The 15,871-nt window shown below is 43.2% G+C and overlaps 2 protein-coding genes across 5 annotated transcripts in view; one reads left to right on the forward strand and one right to left on the reverse strand.

Annotated features, from left to right (window-relative positions):
- Positions 1–12,191, reverse strand: part of ZNF652 (zinc finger protein 652) — a 56,834-nt gene extending 44,643 nt beyond the window's left edge. The window contains exon 1 of one of the 2 annotated variants that reach the window (XM_066364508.1): positions 11,880–12,191. The gene's annotated coding sequence lies outside the window, so the exon portion shown is untranslated. Of the gene's footprint in view, positions 1–8,250; positions 8,366–11,879 lie in introns of those variants that run through there. The other variant, XM_066364509.1, reaches the window with a different exon arrangement.
- The window catches only part of ABI3 (ABI family member 3), a 523,965-nt gene that overhangs the window by 107,848 nt on the left and 400,246 nt on the right, over positions 1–15,871 (forward strand). The window lies entirely within an intron of this gene.

Raw genomic sequence — 15,871 nt, forward strand, 5'->3', positions numbered from 1 at the left:
CAGGAAAGTTAATGGCTCCTTTAAGGTCAATAGCTAGGTCATGGCAGAGCTGGGCCTACCACCCAGATTCTGGTCTTAAAACTCAAAATGAATTGTTCCTATTTACCTATTAGAATGGCTGTAAGAAAAAAATATTGACAATTTCAAGTGCTGATAACTGGAACTTTCATGTTTTTGGTGGGAACACCAGAGAGCACACTCATTGTGGAAAAATTTGGCAGTTTCTTATACAGTTAAACATATATGCCATAGGATCCAGCAGTTCCACTTGTAGGTATTTACTCTAGAGAAGTAAGAACACTTTCACCCCAAACCCTGGTCATGAATGTTTATAGTGTCTGTGTTCATAATCACCAAAATCTGGAAACAATCCAAATGTCCTTCAACTGGTACATGGAAAAGCAGTGTGTGGTATGGCCACACATGGAACGTCACTTGGCAATAAAAAGGTATAAGCTGCTGATATATGCAAACACTTATCTAAATCTCAATGGCATTAAATGAGTAAAAAAGTTAGTCTCAAGCCCAACCTGTGGTGTCACAGTTAAGGCGTCAACCTGGAATGCTGAGGTTGCTGGTTCAACACCAGGCTTGCCTGGTCAAGGCACATGAAAAGCAACTGTGAGTTGGTGTTTCCTGTTCCTCTCTCCCCCCTGCCTTTCTCTCTCCTGTCTCTAAAATCAATCAATAAAATTATTTTTTAATTATAATAAAATGTTATTAATTATAATGAAAAAGTTGTTAGTCTCAAAAGGTCACATACTGTATGGTGTCATTCATATAACAGTCCCCAAAAGACAAAACTATAGTGATGGACAATGGTTGCCAAGGGTGGTGGGTAGGGCAAAACTCAGGGCTTCAAACCTGGGACCTCAGCATCCCAGGTCGGTGTTCTATCCACTGTGCCACCACTGGTCAGGCACTTTCTATATACTTATTAATCCTCTCAGCTCTGCCTAACTTAATAAATTGGTAGACAGTGTTTGTATGCACACCCAAACTAAGCAATCGTAAGTGTACTATCTCTTAGAAGATCATAATTTAAATGCTAAGACAAAATGAGGATCCAATCATAATCTTTCTCGAGTTTTAGGTCTTTAAGGATTATTCCACTATATGGCATAAGGAAGGTCATAAATATCATGCTTTCTTCACGCCACATTTCTTAGCTTTCTACTTCAAACTCATCTTCTTCTTTTTTTTTTTTTTTTTTTTTGTATTTTTCTGAAGCTGGAAATGGGGAGAGACAGACAGACTCCCGCATGCGCCTGACCGGGATCCACCCGGCACGCCCACCAGAGGGCGACGCTCTGCCCACCAGGGGGCGATGCTCTGCCCCTCCAGGGCCTCACTCTGTTGCAACCAGAGCCACTCTAGCGCCTGGGGCAGAGGCCAAGGAGCCACCCCCAGCGCCCAGGCCATCTTTGCTCCAATGGAGCCTCGCTGCGGGAGGGGAAGAGAGAGACAGAGAGGAAGGAGAGGGGGAGGGGTGGAAAAGCAGATAGGCGCTTCTCCTGTGTGCCCTGGCCGGGAATCGAACCCAGGACTTCTGCACACCAGGCCGACACTCCACCACTGAGCCAACCGGCCAGGGCCAAACCCATACTTCTAAGCATAGATTATTATAATTTTATCACTCCTATCTAGTAATAATTTGCTTAACATCTACATCAAGAAAATACTTTTTGTTAAGCACTATATAGGCCAATGATTTTCAAGCTGCCTGTCCCAACCCAGCTTTTAAAAATGAAATAGAATAATAACAAAAAAAGATTGCATCACAGACACTAAGGGTTAAGTTCTATTTCAGATTTGAGTAGGGTATGAATGTGAGTGATTACATGTCGGCACGTATGCAGTACTTCTTATTGTGGATCGCAGTAAAAAGTTGAGAAATAGTACTCTCGGGAACTGAACAACAGTTCTAGATTTAGAACAATCCAGGCCTGTAACAGTTGATGTTTGTAGACATATCTTTTATCACTCAATGTACCACCTGGCCTTAGAGACATAAGTCATCTTTAAAGAAAAGAAAAAACCTAACTTTCCATTTGAGGTGACGAAAATGTTGAGGAGATTGGAAGGCAGAAAAAACTCTTTTGGATTCTGTGATGATACTTGACAAGTTAGAAGAGATGCAGAGATCCATATATTCTTTATCATATCATGACAGGAAAAAATTACCATTGGAAACTAGACCACTTTTCCACTATGCATGCATTTTCCAAATCTAAGTTAAACATTTCCTCACTTAATATTGAGGGTTTTTTAGGTTACCATATTATATAAACTTAAAAAAGAGTTTATGCCAAACAGCCATAAAAGAAAAATGTATCTTTTTTTGAAAAAAAATTACACCCTAACAATCTTTGCTAGTAATATATACAGACAATTCTTTTCTCTTCATGAATAACCTTTTAGACAGCAGCTATATTCCAAGATAATCTGGCTTTACCCACTAGGACACTATAAATAGCCTATTAAGAAAAAGACAACTTGTTCACTAAAACTTGTATTAAAATCAGTCTTCATATTTAAAACTCTATTACTATCTAGAAAATTGCCTAATTTTTTCTCTAGACTACACAAACTAAGTGTGAGTTTCATATGCTAAGGGGCATCAGTTTAGTGACTAGCTGCTTCACAGAAGGGCTTCTCAACCTCAGTCCAGTTGACACTCAGACCAGCTAACTCTTTGTTGGGGGGGGGGGGGGCTATCCTGAGCACTGCAGGGTATTTACCAACATACCTGGCCTCTACCCACTAGATGCCAATAGCACATGTCTAGCCCCACTTGTGACAATCAAAGATGTGTCCAGACATTGCCAAATATCTCCTGGAGGCAAGAGAGCCTTTGGATGAGAACCACTGCTTTACCAGCTTATACTTTAATCATTATTTCCATATTTGAGCAAAAAGAAAGGGGAAATGGCATTACAGCAATTAAAGCAAAAAATTTGATCAAATGCAGTTTTTAATAGAAATGACAATGTCTCAGCAGTTATTAAAGTACAATGGGTACATACAATTATATGCCACCAACCAACTCATTGATAGGACCACCAAATTTCTAAATATTCAAAACAAGGTTAACTATATTTAAGTTTTTCATGTAGAGTTTAAATATTCAGCAGTCATAAAAATTACATTAAATAAAAATATTTTAATAATTAGCAATTCAGGAAGGATTATGACTTCAATATTATGAAATGAGATAGTAAAATATTTAGCAGTTACAAAAACAAATCTAAGACATTTTCCATCACACTTAACCCCTACTTAAGAATAAAAGAATACAGAGTTTTCTCTTAGGTTGGTTTGGGAACTCTTTTAATATTGTGAAAATACAAGCCACGTATTTGAAAATGTAAAAAATGGTTTGAAATTACCCCCCCACCAAGTATCTTAATATTTAATTTAAAATAGCACATTACAATTTCCCTATGGATCAACTCAGGGGCACTTTTAAAATAAAAAATTTTAATAGGTATACATTCACATGAACCAAAAGTCTGAGGTACAGAAGAATATATAGTAAACAGAGCAGCATTATTCATGCTAGCCAAAACCCAAAACAATCCAAATGTCTAACAATGGTAGAATGAACAAATAAATTATAATATGTGCATGTAATGGAATATTATGAGTTATACACAATATGGGTAAACTTTATCTATAAACATAATTTGAGCTAAGGAAGGCATACATAAATGAGTACATACTGCATTACACTCATATGAACCAAAAAAAGCAAAACATAGCAAGCAAAACTAATCTATGATGAAAGAACTCAGAACAGTGGCAACCTCGGGGATGCTAATCTATTTCTGGTTCTAGAAGTAATGTGTAATCTGCTGATTACACAGAGAATATTCTATGATTTTTTTCTGTGTATACCTATGATTTCCCCACTTTTCTATGTTATTGTCTATTTTAGTTAAAAGTTTATTTTTTAAAAAATAATACAGTGAATCACACCCCCTCCAACCCAGTTTCCTGTTACCCAGTTAACTCCTCCAATTGACAACCAATACTAGTTTCTTATAAAATTGATTATTAACTTCTTAAGAGTTATTTCATGACAGGCAGGAAAATCCCCAAATATAATCAGTCTCCCACTTAAACTTTTACATAAACTGTAACACATTCTACACACTGTTATATGCCTTGCTGTTTTCATTAACAATATAGCGTAGAGATTTTCCACAGCAATATATAAAGTTTCCTCATTCTTTTTTGCAGGTATATAAAACTTGTTCTATTTCATGAATATACTCTAATTTATTTAATAAATTCTATACTAATGGGCATTTAAGTTTCCCCAAAACTTCTGCTGAGTTAATTTAAATTACAGGAGGGAGGGAGGAAGGGAGGGAAGGAGGGAAGAAAGGAAAGGAAAGGGAAAAGGGAAAAGGGAAAAGGGAAAAGGGAGGGAAGGAAAGGAAAGGAAAGGAAAGGAAAGGAAAGGAAAGGAAAGGAAAGGAAAGGAAAGGAGAGGAAAGAAGAGGAAAGAAGAGGAAAGAAGAGGAAAGGAAAGGAAAGGAAAGGAAAGGAAAGGAAAGGAAAGGAAAGGAAAGGAAAGGAAAGGAAAGGAAAGGAAAGGAAAGGAAAGGAAAGGAAAGGAAAGGAAAGGAAAGGAAAGGAAAGGAAAGGAAAGGAAAGGAAGGAAGAAGGGAAGGAGGGAGGGAGGGAGGGAGGGAGGGAGGGAGGGAGGGAGGAAGGAAACTCTAGGGGGCTCTCTACAAGGAGGACCTTCAAACTCCAGCTCTAACGGTAACTTAACACAGGGAAAGTCCCTAGGCATCTGGGTCACAGTCTTAAGAGGAATTAAAAAAATATATTTATATAGATTTATTCATATACTTGAGATCACCAACACTCACCTTGCCACCTCCTCAAACACACACACTTTACCATGTGTTTCAATGTTCATAGGTCACTGATATTACTTTAGATACATTAAAATGATACATTCAAACAGGTGAAAACAATTCATAAGACTCTACCTATAAATCTCATTTTGTAAGTCACACAGTGAATTAAGAAGCTATGTCCCACTGAATCCCCAAAACTGAATCAAAATTTCAAAGCTGCAAAGTGTAAATATGTAAAAGACCAAAGTCATCCCCCAATACTGGATACTTTCATGAAATCCAGGTAAGTCATCCAACCTCTGCCCCACATGCATAGCAAAGATAAAAAAATCAGGCAAAGATAAAACAACAGAGTTGTTCTTCCAACAATCCCTTCTCACCACACACTGACTGGTTTATCAATAAACTGACAGCCTGGTCAGAGATGGAGCAGTGGACAGAGCATCAATCTGGGACGCTGAGGTTCCAGGTTTGAAACCCCAAGGTTGCCCGGTTGAGTGCAGGCTCACAGCTTGAGCATGGGGTCACTGGCTTGAGCATGGGATCATCGACATGATCCCACGGTTGCTGGCTTGAAGCCCAAGGTTGCTGGCTTATGCCCAAAGGTCGCTGGCTTAAAGCCCAAGGTCGCTGGCTTGAGCCCAAGGTCGTTGGCCTGAGCAAGGGGTTACTGACTCAGCTGGAGACCTGTATGAGAAGCAATCAATGAACAACTAAAATGCCACAACTATGAGTTGATGCTTCTCATTTCTCTCCCTTCCTGAGAGAGAGAGAAAAAGAAAGAAAGAGAAAGAAGCTGACAGAAGCATCTAGCTATCTACTAGGCCATTTTACTTTAATAAACCAGAAAAAATAATAGTTGGGGAAAAAAAAGCATCCCCTCCAGAAAAAGTTTACTTAAAAATGTATTATAACTGAGAAAAATAATATGTAACTCAATCATCTAAATTTTATTTGTTTAATCGGTCTGGGTTCACATAGTATAAGTGCTGTTATTATTAAACATTCTGGCCAAGATTAAGTTCTTTCAAGTTTTCTGCAAAATCTAAGGTGAGGGAGGCTAAGATCGTTATTTGCAATCAGCAATCCAATCCTAGTGACTGATTCCACTGATGGGCAAGCCCCTAGAGGTGGCTCAATAATGAACGAAAATAAGGATTAGCAGATTCCCTTGAGGTAAATCCTGATGCCTCACTGATGTGTCTATCTTATCTGAAAAATCTTTAGGCAACTCTTGTGAGCTCACAGACTTATCACAAGAATATCCTGCAAAAGTGACAGAATAATTTAATTCTATAGAACCCAAGAAATCTTATTTTTAAAGCTCTAAGCCAGCGGTTCTCAACCTGTGGGTCGCGACCCTGGCAGGGGTTGACCGACCAAAACACAGGGGTCGCCTAAAGCCATCGGAAAATACCCCTGTGTTTTGGTCGGTCAACCCCCGCCGCCGGGGTCGCGACCCACAGGTTGAGAACTGCTGCTCTAAGCACTGAATAAAACTCCAACCATGCCCTTGAATCTACTTTTCAAAGTAATCAATTTCTTTAACTGTTTAAAAAAACAAAAGATGATGTCAGTCTATAAAGCTGCCTTTTTGGCTAAAAACAAGGCAAGGAACTACACACACAATCTATAGGAATGGATTCCATATAAAAGTGGAGAGTTGGCCCTGGCCGGTTGGCTCAGCGGTAGAGTGCCGGCCTGGCATGCGGAAGTCCCGGGTTCGATTCCCGGCTAGGGCACACAGGAAAAGCGCCCATCTGCTTCTCCACCCCTCCCCCTCTCCTTCCTCTCTGTCTCTCTCTTCCCCTCCTGCAGCCGAGGCTCCATTGGAGCAAAAGATGTCCCGGGCGCTGAGGATGGCTCCTTGGCCTCTGCCCCAGGCGCTCGAGTGGCTCTGGTCGCAACAGAGCGATGCCCTGGAGGGGCAGAGCATCGCCCCCTGGTGGGCAGAGCGTTGCCCCCTGGTGGGCGTGCCAGGTGGATCCCGGTGGGGCGCCTGCGGGAGTCTGACTGTCTCTCCCCGTTTCCGGCTTCAGAAAATACAGAAAAAAAAATTAAAAAAAAAAAAAAAAAAAGTGGAGAGTTGATAAAATCTGATAGGTAAAGGGACTTGTTTCTTCTTTCTTTCTCCCACCAAAGCAAAAATGCCTAAGGCACTCAAACCTATACTAATTCTAACAACAGTTTATAATCAAAACCTCAGAAGAGCAATAAGAATTCTCTAAGAGAGAATGTTCATATGTGTGTGTAAAAATCAAAGATAAATGCTATATAAACAAACAGATTAACTAAAATAAGCATCTGATGTCTCCACTGATTCTACCAAGCACTTTATGGCTTGCATTACCCATGAAAATTTACACAAGGCTTTGCACATGATTCAGCTCTGGATACAGAACTCCTTGAGATACATTAATGTCCAAAAACACCCCTTTTACCATATAAACTCTATATAGGCTTAAAACAAGCACAGACTGGGTAATACTGTAGAATTTGAGGCCAAGTTTTATTGTCTCCACCAAGTTCAGTGAGCCATAGAGCAACAAATCAAAGTTCCAATAAGCACAGTGCACCTGCAAGACTTAGGTATGCTCCAAGACAAATATTTACAATTTTTCCATCCCAAATCTGCACAAATGAAAGTATGCAGATTGCAGCACCAGAATTCTAAATCTTGTAAGCCAGAACGATCTGTAGTAACATTCTACATCAATGTGTCCTACCATTTACTGAGTCCTTATATTCCCTTAATACAAGTACTAGCAATTGTAGTATAAGTTTTTATGTATTATTGCTAATCCTCCTAAAAAATTCCACCCTGCTGATCAGGAAACTGAGACCAGAAAGGTCAGGAGACTGCCCAAGGCCATAAAACCAGTAAATGGTGGAGCTGAGATTCAAACCGAGGTCTGGCTGGCTCCAAAGAAACATCTCCCTGCTCCTCCTTCAACTCAGGTCACTAACTGCACACCAGTTCACTTCTATCCAAGTAAATTCAAGTGCTAACTGTCAGAAATGATGACAAATAGCTAAGAAAAATATCGTACCTAACACCGTGGCACAAGACCCAAGAGCTCCCAGCAAGGAAGTGCAATCACCTCCTCTGGGGTAACTAGTTCCAAAGGCTATGCACAGAATACAAGACAATCCACAGGTTTTTTAAATTGTGTTGTTGGCTGACTCTCAACTTTTTAGAACAAGGGAAATGAAACTTGAGAGTATCTTCACATTTTTGGTCAAATTATCTAAAACCCTTTAAAATGGGCTTTTTAAACAATTCACTTTGATAGGCTTCAGACATGCAAAAACAAAATCACATCAGTAGCATTACTAATCAACTTTTTTTCTACAGACTTGAAAAGTATTTTCTTACCATACTACAAGATTACTTCCCATACTTAGAGCAGAAATGAAAACAGCTCTGGGTGTCATGATCAGATCTTGAGGCCACAGTTGCAGAAAGTAGGTGCTGTTTCACTTGAGTAGAAGCTGCTGATCTGAAACGTCCTAAGGGAAGGGTGTCTGAAGAAGATCGTTGAAGAAACTAAAGCAAGCTGTTTGTATTAATGAGTGAGCTGCTGGCACGCTACTCCTTAAGTGTTTCACTGCGATGCAATTGTTTTCCAGCTTCCAAGCTCTGAATCTGGCAGAGAGCATGCTGTTCTCACAGCCATATGTGTTATATGATCAGCTGGCTCTGTGGTGTGTGGGTGTTTAACTAGGTAAGTGACTGGTTAGAAGAGGTTCCGCAATACCAAAAATCAAGGAAGCACCCTGCCCAGAGATTTTAATGATCTGTCCCTATACTATGCTGACAAAGAAAAGTGACATATTAGCAACTTTGAAATAGTTTGGGTTCAGAATAGGCAAATAATTTCCAACAGTAAAACTTCAGGCAGGACATGAACAAAAAATATAACCTGTAATATAAGCCACTTCAAGCATGTTTATTAGATAATAAAAAATGCAATACTTGCAGTCTCAGCATGCTTTCAAACGTCATTGGGCACAATGCATAATTATTAGAATAAATGCTACTTTTCAGGTATATGGAACAGGTTCTATGCAAGTTTCCAAGACTCCCTTGCCTTTCAAAAAGCTGTTAATACCATGAATTCCTTAGTCTCTAGGAATCCTCTAAATGCAAAAATATTAAGGTCTCAGAGGATTCTTTAAGTGAAAAATATTGTCAGAACTGTAAGCTCCTGGAGAGCTGGAGACTGTGCTTCTGTAACCCTGTGAGCAGTACGAACGTTCATGTACGTCCTCGTGCCTCCTGACCATCCAGAGTACAACCATACATGTATAAGGCAACACTAAAAAAAGGCAAGTGTATGTTCTTCTTGTTTCCATAAATTGGTTATCAAACAAACACGATTTTAAGTTAATAAAACTGTAACTGGAACTAATTTCATTTTTTGAAAAAAAACTCACTCCCGAGGGTCAGAGAGCATGAAAGAAACTCACTACTCAAAGGGTTAATGTCACTGCCCATCACACCACCATCACAAAGCTGGGATAAAGGTCTTTTGACTGAAATATGATCAAAATAAGTTTCAGTGCAGGGTAATTTAAACAAGAGTAGCTGACAGTTGTTCTCTGCTTATCGGTAGAATGGTGCAACATTCATCCCTAATTCTAGATTTTAAACTAGAATGGGGCTGAAACTCTATAACTACAATTAAAATCCTGCCATTAAAATAAAATTTAAGAATGGATGATTCTGATGGTAAAGTTACCCAGAATAAAGACATGAAACCATATTTAATAAAGTTGAAAAAAATCTTCCTTGTGGAGCAGGTGCTCTACTATGGGAATGGTGAAGCCTTCTTTTAAAATGTAAGATCATCATCCTCAACCAACATACAAAGATTCTGGATAGGCCTCATAAAACAGACCACTGACTATGCTGTTGAAATCTGCTACCCTTAGAACATAGTGCAAAGAACACATGCTATCAAGTGGTCAAATTTAGACAAATTATCTTGAATCCAGTTTTAACTTTTTCTGAAACTCTCATATACATCTCTTCTACAGAAAGACAGGGAAATGATACCTTACAGATATTTAACTCACTGTCATAAAGTAACAAAACACAAGGAAGCATAAGTAAAGGGTGGGGCAAAGTTAAGTTTACAGCTGTGAGTTCCCAAAAGTTTATTCTTGTATTATTAATTATGTATTATTTTCCATACAAACAACTATAAACCTACTTTTGCCACACCCTGTGTATAATCTGTTTTGCTGCTTATTGCTCAGGACCAAAGAGATATCAATCCTTAAGAAAAACAAAACAAAAAACCCCCCACAAAACTCTAAGTTCCTTTCACTTTTGCATAACATAGATCTTAACTTGAGGTCTCAGGACCAGCTCCAAAATGACTATAATTACATGCAGAATTATGTGTCTATTTCACTAGGAGGGCCCTAAAGGTTAAGAACCACTGAAGACATTTCCAGGTTCACTGAAACTCAGCAGAGAACATTTTAAACAAAACTGTACTAAAGGCGGTATTTATCTGAATACATGTGCAGTCCAACCACACTGCCTGCCAGTTCGGAGGGTCACAGTGCAGCACACCACCCTCCAATAAGCTTTACACGGAAACAGCACCTGCATTCGGCACTCACACTCATGCACACGCACGTAAGCAAGCGCGCGCGCACACACACATATACACACACACACACATACACACACACACACACACACATACACACACACGTGTCAGCCATAGCAGCTCTTCATTCCCTGAGCATACACATGTTGTCAACAAAGCATGTGCTAGTTGCCATTCCCAGAACAATACCCAGCCTGGACATTTCTGAAGGAAAAAAATACATATTCTTCCCAAAATACTACCTATCACTATGCCATGATGAAAGATGTTAAACATTACAAAAAATAAATCCCCACGCGATGTATGCATCTAATTGGGAAAAAGGCATCACTCAGGTATAAGTGAGGGTCCACAGAAATGCATATAAGGTAAACACTATAATAATGATGCTTGAGCATGTGGACAATCTGGGGACAATCAAAGACAGACTCAGGAAGGTACACCTAAGAACATGGTTGTGGAAAGCACTCTTCTCCAAAGGCAAGAGCACATTCCTTTGATTGGCACAAGCCATTCCTGACAATGGATCTCGATGACAGTGGCTGCTCAGCAATCAGGAAGTGTGTGTGTGTGTGTGTGTGTGTGTGTGTGTGTTCGCACGCGCGCGCGTGTCTGCGTGTGTGTTTGTGTGTGTGTTGTGGGGGAGGAATGTACGAGATGTGATCAAAGACTCGCCCTCTTTAAAGAGCATATGGGATCTCAAATTATGAAGGCTGACCTGGAGGGTGAGGCAAGGGGATTTATCATTTCTACAGGAGACATCCTTCGACAATGAACATGTCATGTGCCGATGTAACAGTGGTGTCACTACCTTCAGTGTCTCCCATCTAAGAATCTTTAGTAGAGCCTGATTGGAGAGGAGGAAGAGGTGGGGGGTATAGAAAGGTCTGCATTAGCCTTTGGGGTAGAGTGTTGGGAGGCTGTACACTAGATGCATTTTATATCAGGCGACACAATACTCCCGGGGGCTGGAGGTTTGGGCGCAACCGCAGGGCGGGGGAGGCAGTGGGTGCAAGCCACCAGCTGCAGGGCAGGAGAATGTTCGCAGGAGTGGTGCAAACCTCCCTTCGGCCCGCTAACCCGTGCAGCCCCAGCCTCCCTTTGGGCCTCGGGGCCAGCAGACTCTGCAAAACGAGCCAGCCCGTATCCGGGAGGGAGGGAGTGAAGGGGCAAAAGCAAGCGCCCCCGGCCCAAGCGCGGGGCCAAAGCAACGCAGCGCCCGGGCCTCCCAGTCGGACAGGGGCTGCTCCGGCCTAGTGCACACAGCTGCCTCGGCGAAGGGTTTACCCGGTGCCCAGAGCCCCGCCGGCCAGGCGGACGGCTGCAAGGGGCGCAGCCGCGACCGTGGCGTGTGCGTGGGGGGGCTGGGGCCCCTACTCACCCAGGCCGGCCGCCTCCGCCTCCGCCGCCCCGACCGCCGCCTCGGCGGTCCATCCTGCGGCGGGGGGCCTGTAGCCGCGGCGCTCGAGTAACAACCGCCGGCCGGCCGGCCCCTCCCCCCCACCCCGCCCAACGTCTTTCCTCCGGGCCGCTCCGCAGACCCGGCCTCGGCCGCCGCCGCTGCCGCCGCCGCCGCCGCCGCCGCAGCGCTACGTGGCCGCTGCTCCGACGTCTCGCGACTCCCTTCCGAGCGCGCGAGGGCGAGCGGGGCCGGCGGGGCGGGCGGCGCGCGGGGAGGGAGGCAGGGGAGGGGGTGTGCGCCTGTGGATGTGTGTGCGGAGAGGGGGGCAGGGAGGGAAGGAGAGCGGCGGCGAGAGCGCGCGCGCGCCCGCGGCCCCTTCCCTTGGCGGCCCCCCCGCCTAACAGAGATCCCGACACCTCCCTCCGCCCGCCCCCCCCCCTGGCATCCCGGCCGCTGGGCGCGGCGGCGCGCATGCGCAGCCCCTGGAGCTGGCCCTAGTGCACCTTTTCTCCCTCCTGCAACATTATGAGCGCTCCACCGCCCAGATAACCGCCGACTCCCGCTCCACCCCCGCCTTCCCCCCACTCCGCCCACTCCCGAGCGCCCAGGTAAAGGCGTGAACTGCGCGTGCGCACAGCTCTCCCAGAGTCTGGGGGCGTGGTTGCTGAAAGGAAGCCAAAACGTCGAGTGGGAGGGAGCTTTGGGCAGGGGTGAGGGACTCCACTAAATAGGCAAAGGTAAAGTGAAGAAAGGGGGGCCAAAATAGAAAAATGAGTCCCAAGTGAGATTTAGAAGTAAAAGAGCCTTTGGTTTAAGAAATAAAGTAAAAAACAAATCTTGACTGTTGCCTCCTTGTTACAGGAGGCAGTGTGAGTGACAGAGGACAGAAATGAAGGAGGCAAAATATAAGCAATGTGGTCATGGGCCAGATGAATGACACAGCTAATAAACACAGGAAAATTTAGAGATTACCGGAGTTGTTTGAAAACAGTTTGAGAGCCGCGATCGTTCTGTGGCAAGGAATAGGGAAGGAGATATGTGTGCACTTGAGACATAGAGCTGCTGCAAGAACGGAAGCCTCCACTGTAAGTGTTACAGCATTATGACTAATTAGTTATTGATCACCAATATAATTAATAGTCTGTTAGCTAACAAGGTAGCCTGTATCCAAATTCAGAGCTAAAAGAGGGTGCCCATAATTGAGAATGTTTGGAGTACAGAGAAGGAAGATGAAGGAGGCAAGCGTGGGCAAGACCCAAGACAGCGACCAAAGGATCTGCTTGAGCTTTTCTCACTATAATCCAAACTTCCTTGATGTTTTCCAAATCTTACCCTATATGCAACTCTTTGTTATCCTTCCATTATTAAAAAGCACACTTAACAAATGTTCTTTCACTGAAGCTGACCTCTCTACACATATTTTTATACAGATGCAGCCACTTCTTCCCAAAATAGCTTCTCCCTACCAAAAAAAAAAAAGGGGAGGGGGTGTAAAATGACTTGAGCCTGGGACAAGGTTAGGGAAAAGATTGAAACTTTATAAATGAAGGGATTCGAGGTCCCTTCCAAAAACAGATGCTTGGTTTTTATTACACTTGGGCTCCAGCCCCCAGGGATGGTAATTTGGCAACTCTGGGTTATGTTTTTCAATAGTGGATAAACACTAAAAATGATAATCATGCTTCACCGGGTAGAGAAAATCTTCAGACAGAACAGGAAGAAGTAAGCATGAATAGTAAAAGGAAAGACTTAGATCGAATGCAAGAAACAACTTGGCATCTTGTGGGTGCTGGTGAGCCCAGAACATCTGACTGAGATGTCTAGCTTTGCCTTCTACGACACTTGATCTCTTCCCCAACCTCACTCTGTCAGGGCTTCCTGCTTGGAAGAGGTGAGGGTGCAGAGTGATGGCTAAAGGAGCAAGGTGACCTTCCAGTCTCTATAACTCTCCACCCACAGGCCAACCCTCTGAAGGGCTCGTAGTAATTAGAATAGAAATATTCTTACCTTTTGTCTGAAGAGTACTTTATGTTTTTTTCAGGGAGGTTAAGTTCATTATCTCATCAGATCTTCCAGCAACCCTGTGAGGCAGGCAGGACAGGTATTATTCCCAATGAAGGAAATTCACGCCAAGGAATGTTTAATAACTCAGCCAAAGTCACCCAGCCCTGTAAACAGTGGAGGCAGAGCAAGACCCAGGTTTGTGACTTCTGGTGTGCTGTTCTTTCAGAGGGTTTACAGGCCAATTCTGAAAAACTGCTGCCTATTCCTGAGGAGTAAAAACAGGTGGCCTTGGCATCAGATGGAGAGTAATTCTAATGTTCAGTTCTACATCCACATCTCCTTTATTCAATGTTTTATTATTTCTTTATCTCTCTGGGATCCTGGGATTTGCCACAGTGTATCTGCAACCATGGTGACCAGTACCTTGAAAGGCCTTGGGCCTCAGGACTAGCAAGAAGATCCCTGTTCCTCTGCTCTCTCTTACCTCCTCTCCTTCACAAACCTACCAAAGGAAGGGGCTGCCAACCAGTGTCATCGCTCAAGAAGAAAGCATTGCGGCCTGACCTGTGGTGGCACAGTGGATAAAACGTCAACCTGGAAATGCTGAGGTCGCCGGTTCGAAACCCTGGGCTTGCCTGGTCAAGGCACAAATGGGAGTTTATGCTTCCTGCTCCTCCCCCTTCTCTCTCTTCTCTCTCCCTCTCAGTTTCTCTCTCTCCTCTCTAAAAATGAATAAATAAAATTAAATTAAATTAAGAAGAAAGCATTGGGCCTGACCAGGTGGTGGCACAGTGGATAGAGCATCGGACTGGGATGCCGAGGACCCAGGTTCGAGACCCCGAGGTCGCCAGCTTGAGCATGGGCTCATCTGGTTTGAGCAAAAAGCTCACCAGCTTGCATCCAAGGTCGCTGGCTCCAGCAAGGGGTTACTTGGTCTGCTGAAGGCCCGTGGTCAAGGCACAGATGAGAAAGCAATCAATGAAAAACTAAGGTGTTGCAATGTGCAATGGAAAACTAATGATTGATGCTTCTCATCTCTCTGTTCCTGTCTGTCCCTCTCTATCCCTCTCTCTGTTAAAAAAAAAAAAAAAGTGGAAAAAGAAAAAGAAGAAAGCATTGGTCAGACTACTAATTTCAGTGCCTCGCTTCTTCAGCTCTTGGCACTGCAGCTTAGCAGTCATGGCAGACAACATTGAGCCCCACACCTGGCATTCGTGGAAGAGCAGGCTTCTTTTATCCTGGTTTCCTGGCCTTGAGTAGAGTTCTTCTCTAATGTTCTCATTATGGCAGAAACCAATGAAACCCATTTTTTAAATTAAAAAATTTTAGTAAAAAGTTCTGTGTATTTTGATAGTTCTGAAAACCTTCAGAGGTTTAATTTAAATAGCAGCAAATCTGCCTGACCAGGCGGTGGCGCAGTGGATAGAGTGTCAGACTGGGATGCAGAAGACCCAGGTTCGAGACCCCGAGGTCGCCAGCTTGAGCACGGGCTCATCTGGTTTGAGAAATAAAAAAAGTTCAACAGCTTGGACCTAAGGTCACTGGCTCCAGCAAGGGGTTACTCGGTCTGCTGAAGGCCCGCGGTCAAGGCACATATGAGAAAGCAATCAATGAACAACTAAGGTGTTGCAACGCGCAATGAAAAACTAAATGATTGATGCTTCTCATCTCTCTCTGTTCTTGTCTGTCTGTCCCTGTCTATCCCTCTCTCTGACTCACTCTCTGTCTCTGTAAAAAAATAAAAAAAATAAAAAGCAGCAAATCTGGTTTCTTCCTTTTTTTTTTTTTTTTTTTTACCGAGAGGAGGGTTTGCCTGACTAGGAGGTGGAGCAGTGGATAGAACGTTGGCCTGAGACACTGAGGACCCAGGTTTGAAACCCTGAGGTCGCCAGCTAGAGCACAGGCTCACCAGCTTGAGTGCAGGGTCACCAGCTTGAGCAGGGAATTATAGACATGACCCCATGGTC

This window comes from Saccopteryx leptura, chromosome 2 (assembly GCF_036850995.1).
Source record: "Saccopteryx leptura isolate mSacLep1 chromosome 2, mSacLep1_pri_phased_curated, whole genome shotgun sequence".
In the NCBI taxonomy this organism is placed as follows: domain Eukaryota; kingdom Metazoa; phylum Chordata; class Mammalia; order Chiroptera; family Emballonuridae; genus Saccopteryx; species Saccopteryx leptura.